The sequence below is a fragment of the Schistocerca serialis genome, chromosome 2, assembly GCF_023864345.2.
Source record: "Schistocerca serialis cubense isolate TAMUIC-IGC-003099 chromosome 2, iqSchSeri2.2, whole genome shotgun sequence".
Classification (NCBI taxonomy): domain Eukaryota; kingdom Metazoa; phylum Arthropoda; class Insecta; order Orthoptera; family Acrididae; genus Schistocerca; species Schistocerca serialis.
Genome location: NC_064639.1, coordinates 624,785,512 through 624,805,059, shown reverse-complemented (window position 1 = coordinate 624,805,059; position 19,548 = coordinate 624,785,512). Strand labels below are relative to the sequence as shown.

Sequence of the window (19,548 nt, the reverse complement as noted above, 5' to 3'; positions counted from 1 at the left end):
GCCTGCCGGAAGATGTTTCCCTGCACGTACGATTACGCATGTAGTTGCAGCATGATGGGGAGCCCGCACCTAATAGTCGTGCAGTGCGCGGATATTTAAATGAACACTTCGACGGCCGGTTAATTGGCAGAGGTGCTCGAACTTTTTCCTGTGGGGATTCTTCAAGGTTCTAGTTCACCGACCCGGACGTGAACAACCTAGAAACGAAGAGGAATTAATGGATCGCATTCAACATGCCTCCAATCACATTAGGGCAATACCAGGAATCTTTGAAAGAGTTCGGCAAAACACCGTCCGACGCTACCAAGCTTCTGTCGGGTCAGAGGGTCGCCAGTTCGAGCACACGCTTTAAGTAAACAATGTCCTAGCTACCAAGAAGGCCCTTTTCAGGCCCGACATAATTTGTAAAAAACTTTCTGTACGCGAACTAAGAGCTGTTGACGGGTTTGTTCCCGGTAGGTCTTCTCATGAAACTACAATGGATTGCAGGTGTTGTGTCACCGCCAGACACCACACTTGCTAGGTGGTAGCCTTTAAATCGGCCGCGGTCCGGTAGTATACGTCGGACCCGCGTGTCGCCACTATCAGTGATTGCAGACCGAGCGCCGCCACACGGCAGGTCTAGAGAGACTTCCTAGCACTCGCCCCAGTTGTACAGCCGACTTTGCTAGCGATGGTTCACTGACAAATTACGCTCTCATTTGCCGAGACGATAGTTAGCATAGCCTTCAGCTACGTCATTTGCTACGACCTAGCAAGGCGCCATTATCATTTGCTATTTATCTTGTGATGCATGTACCGTCAGACCGATGTTCACCATTAATGGATTAAAGTTAAGTATTCCAGAAGCTACGTACTTTTTTTGCTAGTCTCAATTCCTTGTCATATTCCAGACCTCACGCCAGCCTGCGTGAGCTTAAACGCGTGCCTTTCGGCTACCTGTCATAGTGGATTGGCTGTCTTGCCAGTCCACAACAGCAGGTATGTTAATCACTCACCATTCCATTGAAATTAGTAAATATTTTGTACTGCTATGGAATTTAGAGCATTTCCTGCGAGTATGTTTCGTTTGCGTACCAAGTGTCTACATGTGTCTAAAAGATTATGTCTATTTGCTTTTGTTTTATTGTGGTACGTGGAAATTACATACTTTCTTTGATTTAAATTATGCGCGTACAGTAAATATGAAGTCAGTTTCCAAGAAGCTTCTTCCATTTAAACTCTTTGGCCACTAACTTCATATTTAATGTACGCTCATAACTTTTATTACATGGCCGTTGCCGGCCGGAGTGGCCGAGCGGTTCTAGCCGCTACAGTCTGGAGCCGCGCGACCGCTGCGGTCGCAGGTTCGAATCCTGCCTCGGGCATAAATGTGTGTGATGTCCTTAGGTTAGTTAGGTTTAAGTAGTTCTAAGTTCTGGGAGACTGATGACCTCAGAAGTTAAGTCCCATAGTGCTCAGAGCCATTTTTTGAACATGGCCGTTATACAACCGCGTGCTGCAAAGCGCAGCAATATCTCCGATAACTGATGCTTTGCTAAGTTTCGTACAAAACTTTGCGTCAGAGATAACGTCCCTCTTCTAGATAGTACATGTTCCATACTTTTTGAAAGAATAGTGCAACCGATAAAGTAGTTTTGACGCAATTGCTGCTCCGAGAGACGCTGACCGTGTCTGTACAGATCTATATCCATCCAGCAATTCGCAATCGATCACGCAAAAAGAGATTCTTCGCACTGTTTTCTGACACATTTTGATGAACGACGGATGTTCAACCTTGCTAGGATCTTATCGACTATTTTTCAGGTTTACTCAGGTTCACTTACACTACGCCTATTATTTTTGCGTAGCCCGATTATTTGTAAGCTTTGAATTACAAACGGCATTCAAAAAGTTTTGCACAGTCGTCTCTATTTTTTCATTTTTTTCACGAGGAGAATGAAATTTTTTGTGAACGTACTTGGAACATTTAGTTATATATTGAGCCTACTCAATGTAGCCTCCATCAGCTGTGACGCATCTGGCCCAACGTTCTTTGCATGATGTAAATGCACTTTGTTAAAATTCTGGGGATTGACTTTTACACCATCGCTTGACACAGGAAATAAGGTCTTTCTCACTATCAAACGTTTTACGTGCAGGTGGCCCTTCAGACGACCAAAGAGGTAAAAATCAGACGGAGCCAAGCCTGAACTGTAGGGAGGATGAAGAACTATTTTCCAACCCATTATACTGATTTTCTCCTGCGTCATAAGGGCTGTGTGGGGTTTGGCGTTGTTATGGCGTATCTTATGAGCTGACCCTGAAGCTGTGGTCTGTGGGTGTTGATGGCACGTCGCAGCTTGTCCAGTGACAAAACTGTAACGGTCCAGGTTAATTGTGGAGCCAGGTCCCCAAAAAGTCAATGAAAATGACACCACACTGATCCCAGAAGAAGGAGGCCATTACCTTTCGGCCTGCTGGTCGTGAAAGTCTTGATTTCTTCTTCCGAGGGGAACCTAGATGACGCCACTCCATGGATTGGGTTTTGATCTCAGATTCGGACAAAAACAAACATGATTCATCCTGAGTAATGACGCCGTCAAAACACTGTTTCTACTCCTGAGTGAAGGTCTCCATGACACCCTCGCACACATTCTTCCTCATCGTTTACATTTGTCTTGTCAATAATCTCGGCACCAAACGCGCACTGATTTTCTGTACCCTAGTGAATGTACCAGTGATACCACACTACCCAATGACAAACGAGTCATTTCAGTAAGCTGTCGTGTCGTCACACATCTGTCATTTTGAATGATTTGATCAATGGTCTCCTTATTCACATCACTCACTGACGTCCGTGGTCTACCGCATCGTGGATTGTCCAGTGGAGAGAAATCACCTTCTTTATACTCTGCAACCACCTCTGAATACTGCAGCGATCCACTGTGTCCTCCACAGAAACAGGGAGCAAATTCCTGTGAATCGATGTGACGTAGTCATCGCCGATCTTGAAGAGGAACTACATCACTGACCGTTGTCGCAACCTGACATCTACTTCAGCGTCCATTATGGCTCACCTGTTAATAAATGAAAGTACTTTTATATACCAACTTATAGCTAAATGTTCCAAGTATGTTCACAAAAAATTTCATTCTGCTCCTACAAAAAATAAAACAATTAGAGACGACTGTGCAAAACCTTTTGAACGCCCTTTGTAACTTTGAATTACTTCGTTGCCGTCGTATTGCGTTAATGAGTCATATTGGTCATTATTGCGACTGTTATAAGGCGTAGTTTATTCATATCAGAACTAGTTAGGTTAAATTTGTACTAACAAAACCATTTCTAAAATGAGCAGATACCATACAAGTTTATGAAGACCGATGAAGGAACATGGTACGTGCATTAGATGTCAAGATATCCTCTCAAAGATCCATTTAGGATTCAGACCGTCACTTGGTGAAGCTCGCGAGGCACCAACTGAATGGCACTGCAGTGTGAGTGGCTGCGTGCCATTATAAGCCCGAGAAGACGGATTAAAGGAGGCGTTCTCAGGCACGCGGACCGGCGGCTGGATTCGATCCCCCGCTGTCAGGCGCGGCTTCACAGCGGCTGCAACGGCGCGGAAGGCGGCGATAAAGCGACCGTCACTTTGCTGGTAGCTGGCGGAGCCCGGCTGCCGCCAGCAAACACGGCCACTTGCCACTGCGCTGGCGCTCTCCACAAAGATGGACCCGGCAAGTTGTGCCTAACAAGAGAGTTACTGTGTAACTTCAAAAGCAGATAACAACCTCACTCTACGCTCTTTCCCCACTGTAACTGGCGTCACATCTAGATGGCTATTTCTGGCATATAACGCAAGAACAGATTTACCTACGATTCTCTGCAATGGCACCAAGGTCCCGGTCTCCATTTTTGCTAATCAACGAATTTTTTTGAGGTAATTTTTTTTAATGATGCTTGCTTTTCATTTAAAATTTCTGTGCTGAGAGGCTATAACAAGGTGGCTGAGTGTGTTACATTGAGAGGTGGCATGAGCCCCCTCTCATATTTCTATCTTACTCTGAGTAATTCGATTTTCCTCTCTAATTGCACGCTGTGAAAAGTTGCTATTCCTTCACACGCTGACTTCCCACACAGCGTCTCTTGTCACCCGGGTGGTCCAGTGACAGGCGGGCACAGCTGATCTTGGAAGGGTTAAGCCGACGAGTGTGAGGGAGTCGAGTGGATACTTTCTAGCCGCCGACATTATCGTAAGAGCGGGAGCAACACGCCGACAGGGGCCTGAAGGAGCGGCTGGGATAGAGATTCCGTTACTTTGCAGAAACTTAGTGAAAACACTTCCTGGCGGGCTACCAGCGAGGCGTGGGAATGACTTGTGTTCCCAGGCAGTTTTGGTGGGCAAATTCCCGCGTTTTCTCAAAATCGTAACTGTGATTGGCTTGCTCAGGACATAGCTCCGTGACGTAGGAAAATCGGCCCAGAAATTGGCGCCAAGAATCTCCATTGGTGGAGTGGTAGTGCTTCGGCAATACAGTGGAATTTTCCGCCGGTTTTCGAGTTGCTGATTGGAACGTTTAACCACGGCCACTGTCGTGGGGGCGGCAATGTTCTGCGTTCAGCTTGTACGGGTGCTCTAGAGAGAGTCGACTCTCGCCTTCTGGTCAGGGTAGGTTACAAGACTGAGCTCTTGCTGCTCTGGACAGCCTGCCTTCCGTTGGCTGTCTAACATACTTTCATTTTTAATTGTAACTGTTTGACGAAGTAGCTGAAGTTTCGACTTCAACGTAACTTTCCGAGTACAGTTGGCAATTGAGCGTTCTGCATACAAGCGGCCTATGTTGTCCGTCTTGAGCAGTTTTGGCTAAAGTTGACTTTATCAGAGTTACTGTGTGACTTCGCTTGTTAAAATCGATCACTGTACCGTACCGTCAGTGATTGTGTGGCGAGCCTTCTTTGTCTCCCTCAGAGGCGCATTTGTATTGATAGGAAGTCTTTAGTCTGGAACAAACAGACCAGGATAATTCATTTCGGGCTATATTCGCGACATTATCATCACCACGACGGGACGTCGAAGCAACCAGTCATCGCTTCCGGTACGCCAGATCGTGTCTTGCAGTTAAGAAGACAGCTTGGTAATGTATGTCCGCAGCACCGGCAGATTAGGTAATTTGTTCTGTGATAATCAGAGCTCAGCAGAGCGCGCCTGTTCCCGTCTTTTCTTACATGGTTCTGTCTTGGATGTTCATTGTCTGAGTTCTCACTACTTTAGCAGCAATTAATGTAGGGTTGGCTGGGTGTTTCTCTTAAGATTTGAGTTGCAAGGAATTGGCTCCACATACCACTTGGTCATAAATGTCACAATCTAGTTTATGGACAACCTATTTTGAGTTTAGTCATAATAAATCAAATTGTTGTTTTGGACAGAACTTTCATTCTGTTAATCGGTAGAGCAACCCTTTCATTTCTCGCTACGTTAATGAAACTTTCATTTATCTAATTAATTTCTATCAAATTAAATTATTGCAGACCCCAAACTTTTTTCTACTCCACTTGCAGGGTCGATTACAGTCAGTTCGCGTTTCTTCTTAATCCATGTGCAACAGCAAAAGTCGGAGTTAGAAAAGGGGGGGGGGGGGGGGCTTAGAGCATCATTTTCATATGAAGATTCTAGAAGAATTTAGTGTTAAATACACTGCTAGACACGGCACCTCGCAACATTACAGCGATTCTGACTCTCTGTACTTCATAAACTTAAAGGAATCTATTTCAAGTACTGATAGTTTGAGAAAGACGATAATGATAGGGTCGATTCAGAACAGTTACAGTTAGCGATACACAAACCATTACTTAAAAATTACTCGTTGCTGGCACTTTTAAATATGCACAGTTTAGCTATATCTCGCATGCCACTATACGATATTGATCTGTTCACACTGAAACTTAAAGCGAACAATCGCGGTGCGGAGTATTGTACCAGAAGAGAGTCAGAAACTTCATCCGAACAGTGCTGGCAAGCACACCGTCTGAGCTCCACTCGACTCGACCGCGGATTTCAGACTCTGACCCCCTTCACTGAAGTGCCACAACCGAGCGCTTTCGCCTAGCAACAACGATCACACATTATTCAGGCATGTCAGCGGGCAGCGTTTGCTTTGGAATCCTATCTCAGCAAAACCATAGGTAACTGCATCACAAGCATGAAGCAAATCGATAAATTTACGATCGAACGTTAAACATATTGACAAATATCTTGACATGTGACGATGCAGGATTCACGCATTGCCCGAGTCGATATATAAAACTGTTCCCTGACATGTCGTCTCCGAGTGCGTGACATATCAGGGGATGTAAAACAGTAGTTGCATCAGGGGCTCGAAGGAATTTACAGAGCTGCATAAAGGCCACCGCCATCCGTCACGTGGTGCTGAATGCTTAACTATATCTCGTTATCAACATCGTCCTCTGTTAAAAGTAATAGATCGCAATTGTGTTGGGGCTAAGACGGCATCTATATTTTCTTCTCTTCTTTTTATACTGTTATGGTCTTTATATTATCTCCATGGCCTCTCTATGCGTACATGTATGTTTGATGTTTGGTAATGTGCTGTATTTACTAAAAAGGATCTTGTCACTGAATTTTAGTCTGTGGTTTCCGTCAAAAACGTTCCGTTCGCGTCGATTTGGCGGTTTGTCGCACTATGCGCTTCCTTTCCTGTTAACGCTTCTTTTTGTGGTTTCAGTGTGTGCTTGCTTACAGCTAATTGGAATCTTATTCACAACAGGATTTGCTTGTGGATGCCGTACATTCTTTGCCGTTCTCAAGCTTTCTTTTATTTCTTTCGTGTGTCTAAGGATCGTTTCAGCCCCATACTTGGCAAACGCTTTCCCTATGTGATCACTAATTCTTGATAAACCTTTCCCAACCATCAGTCGTTGTTCGTAATTAATCATGGCTTTCTCTAGTCTTGCACGGGGTGCTTGATGCACCTCCTTACTGGAGTAAACCATTTGTCTTGAAAACCGACAGTAACTGATCCAGTTCGTCTTGTAAATAAACTGCTCCTACAGGATTACAAATCGCGTCGGGAGAGTGTTGGCCAAGTATTCGGTTGAAACGATCTTTACAAAGAAGAAGAAAATAAACGAGTGCTTAAGAACGGCAAAAGACACTAAGATTAGTTCTATCTAGCAAATCAAAATGTGGAACTGCATGCGTAAATAAGAAACTAACTCGGAAGCCGATGAAGTGACAAAATCGAAAGTGTTGCACCGGTGTGGGAGGCTCGTGAGATTTGCTTACCTTATCCCATATCAATCACTGAAGGCACAGTACAAATGTTCTTGCATACTGAGTGTATCTGCATTGCTCTAACACTCGCATAAAGTCCTAAGAGATGTAGACGGTAGCAGGTAGGTAATACTAAACTAAACTCCTCCCACACAGTCCATGATGGCCCAAAGGAACCGACTGGCCGCCGTGTCATCCTCAGCCCACAGGCGTCACTGGATGCGGATGGGCATGTGGTCAGCACACCGCTCTCCCGGCCGTATGTCAGTTTCCGAGACCGGAGGCCCCACTTCTCAATCAGGTAGCTCCTCAGTTTGCCGCACATGGGCTGAGTGCACCCTGCTTGCCAACAGCGCTCGCAGACCGGATGATCACCCATCCAAGTGCTAGCCCAGCCCGAGAGTGCATAACTTCGGTAATTATACGGGAACCGGTGTTACCACTGCGGTAAGGCCGTTGGCTACGTAGGTAATACACCGCAGAAAAAAAATCACAACACCAAAAAGGAGTTGTGCGAAATCAACGAAAGTTGATAGGCATGTTTCTACATCTGAAAGATGATGTCTATTTAAATTTAGCACCAGTCGCTTAAGAGTGGCGCTAGTAGCGCCACTGTGAGGATACAAATCAGGTTCGCATTAAGTACACACAGTAATGGCCGTGAGCGTTAGTTCGAGTTGATGTTGGTCAAGAATGCCTTTAAGGAGATAAAGACGCCTTTATCAACACCTCCTAGAGTTTGAATGGTGTCACTGTAACAGGTCTACAAGAAGCTGGATGTTCTTCTTGCGATATTTCAGAAATGCTCGCCTAGAATCTAACCACTGCACCTGACTGCTGTCAGCGGTGGTTACTATAATCTTCGGTCGCAAGAAAATCAGTTTCCTTACGGCCACGCCACACTACCGAGAGGAAAGACTATCGTGTTTGGCGTATGTCTCTGGCTTCTCGTACTGCATCTGCAGCAGTAATTTGAGCAGCATTTGGCACCACAGTGAACTGATGCAAATCGGTTACTGTAAGGACATCTCTGAGCCAGACGCCCTATATCCTGCGTTCCACTTTCCGCTAATCACCGTCATTTGCGACTTCAGTGGTGTCAAGCGAGAGCTCATTGGAGGGCAGGGTGGAGGTCTGTTGTGTTTCCTGATGCCTCATTGTCAGAGATGATCGTGTGAAATGTACGATAAGCATTAACTTCTCGGCTGTTAAAAGTCTCCAGCCCTGATACAGTCTCCACTTCACCACCACATACTAGAGCCACAGTAACCCAACCATTACCATGTGCACTAGCAAGTAAGTGTAAAATTCAGCACTCATCCACAAAACAGTGAAGCGCCACTCAGAATAACTTGCGCACCTGCTCCGCTCTTCGTAGTAGTAGCTATATTATCAGTAGCTTTATACATTGTAAAGCGCGAACGTCATCTCCTCCTAAAATAACGCGGCGTTAGAAGGAGGCTATCTGAGAGCCTGAACCAACCCGTCTGCATGCTGGACACACTGGGGCTGTATCTGGAGTTACAGGCTGGGCTGCGATTTCGTACAACAGCAGGCTCAGTTCCGTGGTTATCCCACTTACCCTGGATGCAAATCTGTACGCCAGTCTGGTAATCCGGCCTGTCGAGCTGCCATTTGTGAGCCGCATTCAGGGGATGTTTTCCAACAGGATAAAGCTCGCTCACATACCGCTGTTGTAATCATCACGCCCTGCAGAGTGCCTAAATGTTGCCTTGGCCTGCTCGAAAACCGTATCTGTCTTCAATCGAGCACACATGGGAGATCATCGGATGACAGCTCCAGCGTCATCGACAAGAAGCATTAACCGACCCTGTACTGACAAACGAAGTGCGATAGGCACGGAACTCAGTCATATACACAGAAATCCGGAGCCTCTACAAATCGAGGCACGCACGTTTGCATGCTTGCATTTATTGTTCTGGCTGTTACACCGGTTATTAATGTACCAGCTTTTCAGATTTGCAGTGGCTTATTTCGGGCTTACATTAACCTATGATGTTTCAACGTTAATCCCTTAAATGTGTTACCTAAACAAACATATTCCCGAAATTGCATTACTGTAATTAATTACTTTCTACATCCCGATTTTTTTCCGTCAGTGCATTTTGAACAGAGGCTCACATGTGAAGACCAACCGTTTCCGTCTTACATTAAAAAATACCCTCTGAAATGCTCTGCAGATACCGTAGAAATGGTGCCAGGCGGTCTTACAACCATCGAACTTTGTTCAAAATTTTTGATAACATTTTCGGGAAGCAGGGATCTTGTAATCTATATCAAATCAGTGAAAAACCAGTCTATCTCGCGATGGTACTTTATTAAAATGACTGGTTTCGGCATAGGGTTAGGCAATATTCAGACAGCACAATTAGCTGAAGTTGACGATGTGTAGAACAGTAAGCTGATCTCAGTCACTGAACTGAGCAGTTTCGGCGACTGAGGTTAACTGAATGTTCTACGCATCGTCAACTTCAGCTGATTGTGCTGTATGAATATGGCCTAACCCTAGGCCGAAATCAGTCATTTTAATAAAGTACCATCGCGAGATAGACTGGTTTTTCACTGAACTTTGTCCCAGTCATGGCAATGGTGCGAATGTTTCTGACGGGTTATGGATGCAACGGAGTAAGATGCGCCGAATGGAAACGTGACATAATCTCAGGAAGGTGCTGTCGTGTTTGGGTGAGCCCATGACCACGCCGTGTAAAACTTGTCCGATTTATTGGTGTATCAACGCTCAATGTCCCACGAGACGACAAGGAATGGTGTACCACTGGTAGCCGTGTACCATTATGAAAAACAACGTACTGAAGCATCAGTATGTTAATAATTCACGTTAGGTGCTGAAAATGTTCACTATATAGGTCGATACACAACTCAGTACTTCTCAACATGTTCCTGGAAACTTTTGCCAGTTCATAGCGTGTGATTTCCGCGATCGGATCGTGAACGTTTCAGCTGTATGCGGGTTGTTACAGTTGACTTTACCCTCTACATTACCCCAAAATTAATAACCAAAGGTTGACAGATCGGGTGATCTGGGAGGCCATACACCTGTGGAAACTGTACGTTCTTCTCCGAAAGTTTCATGGAGCTATGACAGTGAAAACCGTGAAGTATGCGGCGTAGCGCCATTTTTCTGTAAAAACGCATACTCTTGTTCTTCCTCCGTTAGCTGCGCTGTGAATGGTTACAATAGTTCCGTTATGTATGCTTGAATTTCACGGTGTCGTTAAAGAAAATGGGGCCTACAATGCATCGGCCTGAAACTGCATATTGGCTACTTTCAAATCATGCAGAGACAGTCAAAACGGTTCTTGAGTTTGGCTCTTGACCAATAGCGTGTGTTTTGAGAGTTCACGTACCCGCTAAAGTGAAACCATTAAAGAAAATGGGGCCTACAATGCATCGGCCTGAAACTGCATATTGGCTACTTTCAAATCATGCAGAGACAGTCAAAACGGTTCTTGAGTTTGTCTCTTGACCAATAGCGTGTGTTTTGAGAGTTCACGTACCCGCTAAAGTGAAACCATGCTTCGTCTGAGCTGAAGTAAATATTTGGATCCAGACAACCATCAGTGACATGCTTGCGTAACCATTTGCAATAGCGTTGTTATTCTGAGTAGACCGTTGGTTTTAACGCTTTCATCACTCTTACTTTGTATGCTCGCATGGGTAACAGCTTCAAAATGTTCTGGTGCGACGTTCGTTTGGGGTTTTGTTTGGAAGATAGACGTCTACCTGATTTCCGTGGACTTTTCACCATCGTCTCGTCAACACGTTCAACATTTTCCAGAGAAACAAACTGTCTTTACACGGTTCAATTTGGCGTTAGCGACTGAAACTTTTGCCCTAAATTTACTGAACAACTTCTGCACAACATTTTTTTTGCAATAGCAGCTATCTCTCGATATTTTATCGTGAAATATGTAACGTTTTCAACGATTTAAGCTTAAACGATTTACATAAAAAAGGTTTCAACAATATACGCTCTTTGTTCGATTGTAAAAGGCTTTATGCAGAAATGTTTTTCACAATGACCTTCAAATTGACAACTGACGAGCGTAGCACTGATCACTATAACGTCACTCTACATTACGTGATGTCACGTGAGCCCGCTCGAGCGCCGCCCTAGCGTTAAGAAATAACAACACTCAGGTAGATCCGAATATCACGTTTAGTGTAACACAGGGCCTCTTTTATCTTGGCCATCTTGTCCAACATAACTGGCAACTGAAATGAAAATTAAAACACCTGCAGCCTTCGATTTTGCATTTAATTTATTTATCCAACCAATTTCGGTGTTTCTTTACACTATCTTCAGGCCCTTCGACCAACGTAAAGCGGGTGGAATCCAATCTACTTCACAGTCATGACAGGAGCCAATATTATATAACTGGTGTCGGTAGATCTCTGGTTTACACGACAGTATCCTTTCGTTCATGAGCCGACGACTGTCAGGACAATGTTGAATGTGGTCCTGACTGTCTTCGGTTGGTGAACAAAGGGGTAGTGTTGTGTAAACCAGAGATCTACCGACACCGTTTACATAATATTGGCTCCTGCAATGACTGCACACGAAATTGGATTGTTCCCAGCTTACAATGGTCAAGGGAGCTGAAGATGATGTAATGGAACATCGAAACTGGTTGCATAAATAAATTAAATGCAAAAGTGACGTCTACAGGGATTTTAATTTTCATTTCATACTGAACAGCCAAAGTCCTGGTAACCATCAGTTACAAGGGACGTATAACTGGCAACTGGTCAGTTTCATTACAATGAACAAAGGATGTCTCGTCTCTTATTCAAATTAAAGGAAACAGTTTTATGAAGAACATGTAATGTTTTTCAATGGCTACCAAAGCAAACTGCGTAGCAGCGAGCAGAGCAATCTCAGGCCCTGAGTGCGCCACCTGTAGGACACAGCTGTTTGTTTGGACTACAGAGCTCTTCTTTGTGATTCAGCTGGCGTCCGCCATCCCTTAGCAATTTGCGGGCTCTTCTGCAAGAGTGCGCGCCGATCGCTCTGAGACGCCAGCGACCAACTTGAGAGTCAGCTGCAGTCTGGCTCCCTTAATGCGGATTTACCAGCGAGCCTCCCATCTGCTGAAGCAAATGCTTCAGCTGTGCAGCATCATTTAGAAACAAGTATTTTCACGGAATTGCGGTCGTTTAATCGCCAAGATAACGTTAGTTCTACTTTCTTTTTATTATCCACACCGAAAGTAAATTACTCCATGCGAAAGAATTCCACAGAAAATATTTTTACGGCTATGTCAAGTAACTTCCAGTCTTCACAGTGAAAATAGTGTTTTATAATTCCGGTAAAAGTTGCATGTCCTGGCCTATATGGGCCAATCGGGTCCGACCGACCGCCGTGTCACTCTGCCAGCGACGTCTTCGGATGCGGCGTGGTGAGGCGTATGGTCAGCATACCGCTCTGTCTGGGCTTGGTCGAGTTTCTCGACCTTGGAACCGCTACTAATCTGAAGAGCATCTCCTCAGGTAGTCTCACGAGGCTGAGTGCACCCTCTACCAGTCCTCTGACCAAGGAAAAATTGCGGGCAGTATCGGGAAGTAAACCCAGTAATCAAACATGCTGACGACTCAGCTACCGAGGTGGACCTAAAATATCTACATCTTCATCTACGTCATTACTCTTCTATTCATAATAAAGTGCTTGTCAGAGGGTTCAATGAACCACCTTCAAGCTGTCTCTCTACCGTTCCACTCTCGAACGGCACGCAGGAAAAACGAGCACTTAAATTTTTATGTGCGAGCCCTGATTTCTCTTATTTTATCGTGATGACCATTTCTCCCTATGTAGGTGGGTGCCAACAGAATGTTTTCGCAATCGGAGGAGAAAACTGGTGATTGAAATTTCATGAGAAGATACCGTCGCAACGAAAAACGCCTTTGTTTTAATGATTGCCACTCCAATTCACGTATTATGTCTGTGACATTATCTCCCCTATTTCGTTATAATACAAAACGGGCTGCCCTTCTTTGTACTTTTCCGATGCCACCCGTCAGTCCCATCTAATGCGGATCCCACACCGCACAGCAATACACCAGAATAGGGCGGACAAGCATGGTGTAAGCAGTCTCTTTAGTGGACCTGTTCCACCTTCTAAGTGTTCTGCCAATGAATCGCAGTCTTTGGTTTGCTCTACCTACAATATTATCAATGTGATCGTTCCAATTTAGGTTATTTGTAATTCTAATTCCTAAGTATTTAGCTGAATTTACAGCCTTCAGATGTTTATGACTTATCGCGTAATCGAAATTTGGCTGATTCCTTTTAGTACTCATGTGAATAACTTCACACATTTCTTTATTCAGGGTCAATTGCTACATTTCGCACCATACAGATATCTTATCTAAATCATTTTGCAAGTCATTCTGATCATCTGATGGCCTTACAAGACGGTGAATGACACCATCATCTGCAAACAATCTAAGACCGCAACTCAGTTTGTCTCCTATGTCGTTAATATAGATCAGGAACAATAAAGGGCCGATAACACATCCTTGGGGAACGCCGGATATTACTTTTGTTTTACTCGATGACTCTCCGTCTATTACTACGAACTGTGACCTTTCTGATAGGAAATCACGAATCCAGTCGCACAACTGAGGCGATACTGCGTAGGCACGCAGTTTGCTTAGAAGACGCTTGTGAGGAACGGTGTCGAAAGCCTTCTGGAAATCTAAAAATATGGAATCAATTTGACATCCCCTGTCGATAGCACTTATAACTTCATGAGTATAAAGAGCTAGTTGTGTTTCACAAGAACGATATTTTCTGAATCCGTGCTGACTATGTGTAAAAAAAAAATCGATACTAATGAGAAAGTAAGCACACATTTATGTTGTTTACCTCTTCTTATTTTATTAATTTTGACACTGTGCATATCGTCCACACAGCCTTCTGTCAGGCGGACAGGCGGTCAAATATCAGCGGCGCGTGACTCTGCAGGTTGTTGTTGGAGTTATACTACAGGTACACCACCTGCTCACGAGTGCCCACGTATCTATTAGTGGACATTGAGATGGGGTGCGCCCACCCCTCACCCTTATGGCGGTTTCAAGTCTGCTGGGTTTAGGCCAGAACCATGGGCAGGCCGGTACATTTCAGGAATGTTTTTGTCCACAAACCATTGCCTCACAGATGCTGCTTTATGACAGGGTGTATTGTGGTGCTGATATAATCAATAATACTCTTCCAATTGTTTCTCTACTGCTTGCAGTAGACAGTGCTATATAACATGTTCATATCCTTCCACATTCAGCGTTTTCTTGAATGCGGTAATGGAATCATACCTTATGCACGAAAAACACCACAATATCGCAGCACTACTTCCTCTGAACTTCACTGACATCACTACACATGACGGCGGGCAGCGTTTTCCAAGCATCCGCCAAACAACCCTTCCGTTGGTTTACTATAGGGTACACCGTGATTCATCGCTCCAAATCACTCGCTTTCAGTCATCCATTGTCCAGTGGTGTCGCACTTTACGCCTCCTCAAGTATCGCTTACCCTTGACTACAGGAATATGTGTCTTGTGAGGAGCTCCTCGGCCATTGTCCTCAACTGTTCTTACCTCCATGCCCACTGCCACTGTGTTAACTCCACTGCTAAAAGCACTTTGAAACTCAAGAGTGACTCCTTGGATGCTGCCATCTTCTACAATCAGCGTCTGCAATGCTTGACGGTCCCTGCCCGTCAGTGCATGAGGCCTGTCTGGTCTTGGTTTAACTGCGATTGTCCTTTTTTTTCCTTTATTGAATTTCGATTCCCCCCTAAGTGGGCGGGCTGGCAGCAGCTTAGTACGCTGCTCTTCAGCCTACAGACTTTTTAAAACGTAACAAGAAGATAAGAAAGAATAAAAGCAGGCGATAAAATGGTGACTTAAATCGTAAAAACGGCGGAAAAAGTTAAAACATAAAACAAAGGGTTGGCAATGCTAATAAAATACACAGGAAGCAGACCGGTAAAATAGTGGACAGACAATTAAAAAAACATGGCGACAGTTTGGTTTTTGTTCGCAAGAGATATAAAAATCACACCCAGCGACAGTATGATTTCCGTTCGCAACACTTTGGAAATGACACACAACACTGAACACTCACTGTAAACACTGCACTAAAATGTTGGCACAAAGATGACACATCATAGCCAAGGAAAAATGGGGGGGGGGAAGGGGGAGATCTGGACAGATGAGGGGGGAAACAAGGAGGGAGGAGAGGAAAAACGAAAGGGGGCGGGGGAACCGAAGGAGGTAGAGGACTCATAAGGGGGGAGGGGGAGGGCAGATGCGAGAGGGAATGGGAAAAGGCAGAGGAGGGAAATGCAGAAGGACTCGGGGGGCAGAGAGAGGGTAGGTGGGGAAAAAAGAGGATGGAAGGGGGGGATGCGATTGTCCCTTCGCATATCCACTTAACAATCACATTGCTCCTTATAGATTTATTACTCAGTTGACATCCAATGACTTGTTCATTTCCAAGTCAATGAGCCCTCCTTAGCGACCCATTCTGCTGTTACTGCTCCTGTATTGACAACACAATACCGCTCTCCTCCCCCCCCCCCCCGCCCCCCATATCATTTTATACTGGCGGGTCTGCCCCTGATGACATCTAGTGGTCAATTCCATACTGCATAAGGGGTCCCAAATAATTTTGTGTAGGTAGGATACATGCATTCCATCAAGGTGCCATACACACAGGTGTTGTGATAAAGTTTTAAATCATCATCATCATAATCCTCAGGAATTAGGTTTTTTGGCCTGTTCCACCTCAGAATCGTTCACTCCATCTGCTTAACCAACGCCCGACGTTTTTCCTTCCTATCGGTTATGTAATACCACAGCTTTAGCTGTCTTATTGTTAGGCATATGTTGGACATCGTCTTTCCAGTTTAGTCTGTTAGTCTGTATTTTTCAGTGACAGTTGTATTGGTTATACATTTAGATTTCGTCTAATCTCAATATTTCGTTTATGGTCCAGTAATGAATACCCCGCTACAAAGCGGAGCAACTTCATCTCTGATTATTCGATTTGTTGTAATTGATATGACGTTAGCGTCCACCAACTGCCACTTTTCAGCAGCAAAGGCTAAGCTATTACATTGTTAGATTTAGGTAAGGTTCTATTCCATGCATTATGTTTTAATTTACATTGTATCGTTCAACAGAAATGTCTGAATCCGGCCAATTTCAGCTCTACGTCATCTTACTTGGGACATCTAAAACTGCACCCTTCAGATTTAAACTCTTTCAGCTGTGCGTTTAATTTGCCATCTATAACAGTTTTGCCTTTTATGGGCTCCAAACGCTGAAATGACGATATTTTTTATTTATTATCGGTCGATGTTTTCACTCGATATTTAGAAGAAATCTGACTACTCATGGTCTGCAATTTAAAATTTTTACTCAGATACTCCTGTTATAAGCTGATCATTAGCACTTCTTAAAATATGTTCAGTACAATTAAACATTTATGAATGATGTCATCAATATAAACATTGAGACGGCCGCTGTGGCCGAGTGGTTATAGGCGCTTCAGTCCGGAACCGCGCGACTGCTACGGTCGCAGGTTCGAATCCTGCCTCGGGCATGGATGTGTGTGATGTCCTTAGGTTAGTTAGGTTTAAGTAGTTCTAAGTTCCAGGGGACTGATGACCTCAGATGTTAAGTTCCATAGTGCTCACAGCCATTTGGACCATTTATGAACATTGAAAAGTAAAGTTACGTAAATAATTGTTTGTTTTCAGGCAAATGTCTGCAATCATGCTACACATTTAAATCCCCCATACCACACTATCGTATCTTGCTGCTAGGGGAGGCAAAATGAAACAGCACATCCCATTGATAAGATTGGGTATTGTGCTGCAATTGATTTTCTGCATTTTGAAGGGCACAACGCTGCAACAATTCCTGATGAGTTGGTGCGGCAACGTGTATCATCATAACATACTGTGGTCAGAAAGAGCAGACGTCTCCAGTGTGTCAAACAAGCCTGAATGACAAAGAAAGAAGTGGCAGACCATCTCTCTGTGAAGAAGCAGGAAACGTTACACGACACCCTGGTGTTTGAGAAGCGGACAGTCACAGTCGAGGCGTTAGTGTAAAAACTGAAAATCCGTCAAAACTCAGCTTACAACAGCTTGCACGACATTTTTGTGCATGACAAACCGGTGGTTTCCGGGACTGCTCACATTCGAAACATCCGCCAAGCCGATGCAACAGAGGAAATGTTCCATCTGTTTCAGGCCAATTCAGATGACTTCTTCAGCCTGCTAATAACCATGGACGTAGTCTGGGTATATCGCTATGACCCCGAACGAGGTGAAGTAACCAGTGGAAGTGTGTGAGTTCACCATTGCCGAGAAAGGCTTAAGATAAGTGACGATCACACAAGCGAAATAGAACTGTGTAATAGATCCTTATAGTTGTATAATTGTGAGTGTTTCGTTCTAACGGATAAACTGGAAGACCATGCAGTTGTAAAATTCTTAGCAGAAATACATCAATAGTTAGTGATGGTTGATAACGATTCATTTCATTTTCCTCATTTAGGAAATGGATTACTGAGCTCAACGTGATCATTATTTCCCTGAAAATTTTGCTTGCAATGGATGTCTTAAAAGTGCGACCAAAAAATGAAAACTTAGAGAAAACAGACAATGACATTTAAAACTGACGCCTTAAGCGTATTGAAATGGAGCGTACCGAACGTATCAATAACTAACAGAAATCTGTGGGCAAGATGAATGTGTTTGCTGAACAAATCCAAAAACAAAAATCTCAGAAATTTTCAGCGATTTGAAACTAACGCAAGTGGTTTTGTGCATCAATCTATGACTGTAGATAAGACGTCGGTTCAGCACTTCACATGAAATCAAAAGATCAATCAAAGTGGTGGGTAGCAGCCATCGAGGCTGCTGAAAATAGTCCAAGCCGTTGCCATCCACCTCAGAAGTTTATGTAAGGACAGTGTTTTCTGGGACTGGAAAGAAAAACTTCTTATTGATTACATTGAAAGATTTTGAACAGTAACGTGATAAATAAGCAATTTTATTAGGCCAAGTGTATGAATAAATACCTAAGAAAAGTTGTAGACTGTAAAGAAAGGGTCTTATATAATCTATTGACCGTATTGGGCACCCTCTGCCTGTCACCTATTCCCCAATACTAAGCAGTTTATGGATGTAACATACTTGTGGTTGACGCGGATATTATAACAGATGTACAAGCGGGGCGATGGAGGGTGGGGGGCATGGGAGTCTCAAAGCCCTGCATCCTCCCAACCTCCCAAAAGAAATTTTATTAGAGGCGTTTATATTTTTATGCATTTCCACAAGTTTCGGGAAATAGACTCGTATGGAAATTAAGAGTCTCGGAAATGCTAAGGATTCTACAAAATTACAGGCTATGTTTAACACAGGATGCTGCTCATGTGGACAGTCCTGCGAGCTGAACACCAGCTAAAAGCGATCCAGGTCCCCATTCATATGTTGATCATACTCTCTGCCAACGACAAACCCAGTACGCTTCGTGAGTTCACAGGAGGAATTGGCAAATCACAGGAAACTGAATAAAGCAATATAAAGGAAAAGATCCTACACTAAGGAAAAAAATAACAAATATGACTTGCTCAAATGTAGGCAGAAACGGTTGAACGTAATAGCACTTCTTTCATTTACATACTCGCTTAGTTATAAGCTAAAGACCTGTATTCCCTGTTGTAGAACTCACTGAAATACTGATAACGGCGATTGCACCCTTATTGTAAGTTATGATGTTGTCAGAATTAGGAGAGTATCTTGCCCTTAAAGTTCATAAATCAGTTGCATGGCACACACAGATTTAAAGTATTTCGGCGAATGTTTTTCTAGTTATGTATTTCCCTGAAATGCAGTTTCATAGAATTTATGTTAAAGCAATGTACTTCACACTGATGTCAACAATTTATTATTGTCATATCAGTAGATTTTGTACTGTGATATCATAGGTCTCTGAGGCATAATAAAAGTGGGGTTATCTCCAGGTTCTGTTGGGGAAGGGAAGGGGATAGCAAAATGTGAGCCCCCTCACCCAGAAATTGGACATGAAAGGAGTCTAAGGAGCTCATTGTTGGCCGAGAAACATACTCACGGCCATGTACTTCTTGGCTGCATTTGTTTACATGTAGACATCGCGCAAGATAACGCGGTCTCTGTGCAGAAACGCGCTGTCGCTCTCAGCGAT

The 19,548-nt window shown here is 44.0% G+C and overlaps 1 protein-coding gene across 2 annotated transcripts in view; it reads right to left on the bottom strand.

The window, feature by feature from the left end:
* The window catches only part of LOC126457686 (uncharacterized), a 412,004-nt gene that overhangs the window by 115,076 nt on the left and 277,380 nt on the right, over window positions 1-19,548 (bottom strand). The window lies entirely within an intron of this gene.